This window comes from Oryctolagus cuniculus, chromosome 11, assembly GCF_051225735.1.
Source record: "Oryctolagus cuniculus isolate XC-2025 breed Fujian yellow rabbit chromosome 11, ASM5122573v1, whole genome shotgun sequence".
In the NCBI taxonomy this organism is placed as follows: Eukaryota; Metazoa; Chordata; class Mammalia; order Lagomorpha; family Leporidae; genus Oryctolagus; species Oryctolagus cuniculus.
This window is the reverse complement of record NC_142877.1, coordinates 36,860,834-36,866,833: the sequence shown is the minus strand read 5'-3', so window position 1 is coordinate 36,866,833 and position 6,000 is coordinate 36,860,834. Positions and strand designations below refer to the sequence as shown.

Below are 6,000 nucleotides of genomic sequence, written 5' to 3'. Positions count from 1 at the left end.
TCTATATCACACAGCTCTTGTCCTTTCAAGAGCTACCCTGGCAGCAGATCTGCAAGACAGCAAGTAAACACGTGAAGCACTTTTCAACTTTCTATTTGCACCACATCAGCTAAGATTCCTTTGGCCAAATCAAGTCAGATGACAGTCCAGAGTCACAAGCCACAGTGGGTTAGCTCATCTATTGTGGGAAGAGGCTGCAAAGCTACATGGCTAAGGGCATCATTGGTGTTTTTAAAATATGGCCTCAAATTCTTTGACACTGTCCATTCAAAAGATAGAGCCTATTCTCCCTCCCTTAACATGGCTGGACTTACTGACTCAATTCTAATGGTAGAATGTGGTAGAAGGTAGAAGTGATAACATGTGAGTGCTCGGGCTGGCTCACAAAAGGGAAAGCCTCTCTCTCTCTCTCTCTCTCTCTCTCTTTCTCTCTTTCTCTCTTTCTCTCTCTCCCCTCCCCCACTGTCGCTCCCCGTCTTCATGGGGGAACGACACAGGACCCTGCGCTGTTCTTTCGTCTGCTCGGCCCTCCCCGGGTTTGCTGCTGGTTCCTCCCGGGTTGGCTACTATCCCTTCCACCTCCGTGGAAGGGCAGTTCCCCCTGGCCACATTCCCCACTTCCGCAGGGGAGCGGCACACCGCCGGCCGGCTCTCTGGGGGGCTGCACAGGTGTTCCTTCAGATGTTCCCCATAGATGTTCCTGGTGCATGCCGTCTCTCTCCTCCTTTATAGTCCTCTTCCACCAATCCCAACTCGGCTGCCCACATGCCGAGCACGCTGCTCTCCTCCAATCAGGAGCAGGTCCTACAGTTTCTTGGTTGAACTGGAGGCAGCTGTGTAGAAGCCTCTTTCTTCTCTCCCAGCGCCATATTGTGGGAGAGCAGATGCATAGAATAAGTCTTAATTCCAGTAACAATATAGTCCGAGTTGCTCCCCACAGTGGGAGAGCAGATGCATAGAATAAGTCTTAATTCCAGTAACAGTATAGTCCGAGTTGCTCCCCACACCCCACCTCTCTCTCTCTCCCCCAGGAATTTCTTGCTCTGGGAAAGCTAGCCACTTGTCATGAGGACAGCTGATCAGAGGACAGTCAAGTGTGAAGACAGACCTGTGGAGAGAGTTACATGGAGAGGAATGGCGGTCAACCACCTCAAGCAGCTGCAACTTGCCAGCCCTATTTGAAGCAGCTCCTCCAGTCCCAGAAAGCCCTCAGATTATTGCTTCCCTGCCCATATCTCACTGCAACTGAGACCTTACGCCAAGCTACTCTGAATACTCCTGACCCACAGTGACTTACAGATAGTGAATTTTTGTAACTGTTGCAAGACACCAAGCTATGGGATAATTTAATATACATCAGTCATTAACAAATATAAGGATGGATAAAGAATTCAAGCTTTGTAATTGTTGTTTAATCAGAGTCAGGATTCTGGTTGCACACAATAGTTTAGGCAGAAAAAGAACATATTAAATAGTATTAAAGAATGTCCAGAAAGGCAAAACTGATGTCTCAAAACACAGGGGACTTTTGTACCAGCTAGGAATGTATTCCTGCTGCATCTGGATAACAATATTTTGGAGTTGGTAGCCAGATGTCAGCATCTCCACTATTAATCCTTTAGCGAGCTAAATGGGGACTGGCACTGTGACATAGCGGGTAAAGCCGCCGCCTGCAGTGCTGGTATCCCATATGGGCGCCAGTTCGAGTCCCAGCTGCTCCACTTCCAATCCAGCTCTCTGCTATGGCCTGGGAAAGCAGTGGAGAATGGCCCAAGTCCTCAGGCCCCTGCACTCACATGGGAGACATGGAAGAAGCTCCTGGCTCCTGGCTTCAGATCGGCCCAGCTCTGGCCACTGCGGCCATGTTGGGAGTGAACTAGTGGATGGAAGACCTCTCTCTCTGCCTCTCTTTCTCTCTCTGTGTGTAACTCTGACTTTCAAATAAATAAATCTTGAAAGAAAGAAAGAGGGAGCGAGAGCGAGAGCGAGAGCGAGAGCGAGAGCGAGAGAAAGAGAAGGAAGGAAGGAAGGAAGGAAGGAAGGAAGGAAGGAAGGAAGGAAGGAAGGAAGCTAAATGCCTACATCACCCCCTTGACCCAATGATGGAATCTGTGAATCACCAGCTACTTCATTCTATTTTTTTTTTTTTTTTTTGACAGGCAGAGTGGACAGGGAGAGAGAGAGACAGAGAGAAAGGTCTTCCTTTGCCTTTGATTCACCCTCCAATGGCCGCTGCTGCCGGCGCGCTGCGGCCGGCGCACCGCGCTGATCCGATGGCAGGAGCCAGGTGCTTCTCCTGGTCTCCCATGGGGTGCAGGGCCCAAGCACTTGGGCCATCCGCCACTGCACTCCCTGGCCACAGCAGAGAGCTGGCCTGGAAGAGGGGCAACTGGGACAGAATCCGGCGCCCCGACCAGGACTAGAACCCGGTGTGCTGGCGCTGCAAGGCGGAGGATTAACCTAATGAGCCGCGACGCCAGCCATTCTATTCTCTTTCAATCAAAAGTCTTATTTAAGTGCATATAATGGGGAGGTCCATCACAAGAAGGATTGGAAAAATGAGTTGTGGGATCCATTTTCAGAAAGTGATACCCTTTATATATATATATATATATACACACACACATATATAATACACACACACACATATATATTTGAAAGGCAGAGTTATATAGAGAGAGAGTTCTTCCATCTGCTGGTTCACTCCACAACTGGCTCCAATGGCTGGAGCTGCACCGATCCAAAGCCAGGAGCCAGGAGCTTCTTCCAGGTCTCCCAAACAGGTGCAAGGACCCAGGGATGTGGGCCATCCTCCACTGCTTTCCTAGGCCATAGCAGAGAACTGAATTGGAAGTGGAGCAGCTGGGACCTGAACCAGTGCCCATATGGGATGCTGGCACTGCAGGCAGTGGCTTAACCTGCTACATCACAGCGCTGGCCCCAGTGATATTCTTAATGTAGGAACATCTCAGTCTTAGAAAGAGTTTTTAAACTGCTGAGTAGGTAAAAAAATTGATAAATGCTCATTCCTTGCCCCCATATAAACATTCACTGTATTACTAACATACAGGTGAATGCAGAAATTATTGGCATGCCTTTCATTGTCCTGGAACCTAAAGTGGTAATGAATTTCATTGCCAGAGCCATTTCCAATCAATTCCTGATGAGTATCTATGGCCACAAACAGGATCTTCAAAACATTCATGAAAAACAGCATCTGAAAAAATATGCATGGATTTCAACAAATTTTTGCACCAAAATAAACATCTTTTAACCCAATTTTTCCATAAATTTTTGAAGTATCCTCATGTGTTAAAACAAACTCTGAGGCTGTATCTGGGCTCAGTTGGAAAGAGATCCAGGAGTAAGTAGTGATGATGCCATGGGTGCTACATATTTGTATTAAATACTATGTACTTGCAACAATGAACATTCTTAGTCTCTGCTTTTTCTCATATCCTACAGGAAGGATCTGAAAATATTTAATGGCCTTTCATAATTATTTAGATTCAAACTATTCTTGCTGACCAAATCCTCTTTTGTCCATCTAATTGAAATAACCTGCAAGCCAAGCCATGTTCCCCTTGTTATTCTCATTCTCCAGTTTTTAGTAGAACCCAGAGAGCTATTCTGGCTAAATCTGGTCTCCTGCTCTGTCTTAACTTTCCCCACCCCGTGTCACCTACCTCAAGAACACCAGAATTTCACAAAACCCAAGTTGAGTATCATTGACCATTAGTAGAACCAACTATTTGCCTCTTGGGGCTTGCTCACTTTTGCTCCCCTGAAATTCAGCCAATTGGTATGAACAAATTATGAATAAGCAGTCCCTACACTTTTGCCTTGCCACTTTCCTGTTTGGATACTATGATGGTTTTCCTATTTGAGCTATTAATGTTGATTGCCCTGGAACTTGGGATAACTTGCTAGCCCTCAGGAACTTCATATACACCAATCACAGGACATGGTTAGTGTACATGAAATTGCCTCATCTTCTTCCTTGTGCTACTAGCAGATTTCCTGTTCTGTTGATTGAATATCACATCTACTATGTAATGGGTTCAGTGGGGTGAGGACCCCTCCTTCCTCTTTCCTCCATTCTCCTTAGTCTCTATTGTTCAGAGTGCCCTCAGCAATCTTCTACATCATCACAAAGAATCATATTATTATTAAGAAGTAGGGCGTAGGGCCAGTGTTTTGACATAGCTGATCTTTCACACCCATAGAACCTACCTCAATATCTTCTCTTTTTAGAAAAAAAAGGGGGTGGATTTATTTATTTGAAAGGAGGCAGAGTGACAGAGAAAGAAGAGCTAGTGAGAAAGATATCTGCCATTTGCTATCTCACTCCCCCAAAGGCAGCAACAGCCAGGGCAGGGCCAAGTGAAACCCAGGAACCTGGAATTCCATCTGGGTCTCCCACACAGGTGGCAGGTACCTTAGCACCTGGGACATCTTCTGCTGCCTTCCCTGACACATTAACAGGGAGCTGAATCAGAAGCAAAGTAGCTGGGACTCCAACTGGCACTTCAACATGCAATGTTAGTGTCACTGGCAATGGCTTAACCCATGTGTCACAACACTGGCCCCTCTCTTAAAACTCTTCTAACTCTCCATCAACCAGATCCACTGTACTTCCAGTCCCTCCCCTCCCTTTTCCAATCCTGGACTTGTTTTCCCAAAATCTTGAGACAGCAGCTTTCCTCTCTCCAATGTGGGTAATAAATAGGGCAGGACCTGGCCCATGGTCCTGTTGCTCTGCTCAGTGCCTGATTTGGGCCAGATCTGTAAGCTGAATTCTCCCAACCAGGAAGAAGAGGAGACAGATCTTCATTGTCCCAATTCATCTGTGCTTAGTTCCATCGCTTCCTCCCACTTTGTTGAGCCAAACAATCCATTCCTTTTATATAAAGGCAAAAGAGTATAACAGTGGTTATTAAAATTTTAATATTTGCTGCTTAAGAACAGGTAGAAAGCTAAAGTGAAATCTGTAAACTCTTATTGAAATGAATATCCCCCCATTCAATTAAAAAATACATACATGAATGTAATCTACATATAAGCACAATGCATATAGGTTTAGATACTGCATCCTCTCATACCTAACTCTCCACAACTCACAGGCTGAGACTCATAGATGCCCACCACTTAATTATCTTAACTAATACATATCCCCTATAACCAACATTTTAAATTTTACTTTAGTATATGACTTTTCATGAAACATCTGAAGCGTTTGCAGTGAGGAGCAAGTAAAACTCATCTTGGTCCTAGTATGTCATAATTTTAGGAATGTTAAAGGGGTAGAACCTAATCAAGTGTCTCTGACATGCATATGACTTTTCTGTTCTATAGAAAGCCTCATAAACTCTTACACTGGGAGTCAGTTCTGAGCCATTCCTTGTGAATACTAATTGTATACAACATTAATGGAGAATGTGGATGGCACTGGCTTCCCAACCCACAACTTTGTTTCACAATCCCTGGTTCACCAGCTGGGACTTTGATGGGGCATTTTACAGCACAGACTTTGCTACCCTCGTGAAACATTATAATCACATAAAACGTTATGCTGTAGGGTTATAAGTAATGCAGAGCCTACACTTGGCATCTGTGACTTAATCACCTCTTTTCATTGCTTCACTGTCCATTTAGGAGTGCTTAGAAAGCTCTCCTCCACATGAATAGGGGTGTGGAGTTTAGGCAGCCACACCTGGCATAGACACCCTGATTTCCAATTCCAGTTCAACAACCCACCAAAGATAGGATTAGGAAATTCTTTCAACTTCCCTGTGCTCTGATTTAGTCAACAGGGAAATGGACATTTCCTCAGCCTCTAAAGCAGTCAACATTTCTCCCACTCAGTATGAGAACCTCTGGAAGTATTGTTGCAGATGCACTAATGTCCCCCAACACCGGTGAAAATTTAAGCCAAAGCCTACCAGAGTAATTACATCATCTGCTCTGAGTTCTACCAAGGAGAATCTTGGCACCAAGAAA

The 6,000-nt window shown here is 45.3% G+C and overlaps 1 long non-coding RNA gene across 1 annotated transcript in view; it reads right to left on the bottom strand.

Annotated features, from left to right (window-relative positions):
• Positions 1-281: 281 nt before the first annotated feature.
• LOC149123412 (uncharacterized) overlaps positions 282-6,000 on the bottom strand; it is a 734,608-nt gene continuing 728,889 nt past the window's right edge. The window contains exon 2 of the long non-coding RNA XR_016215947.1: positions 282-551. This is a non-coding gene — a long non-coding RNA (uncharacterized LOC149123412). The remainder of the gene's footprint in view (positions 552-6,000) is intronic.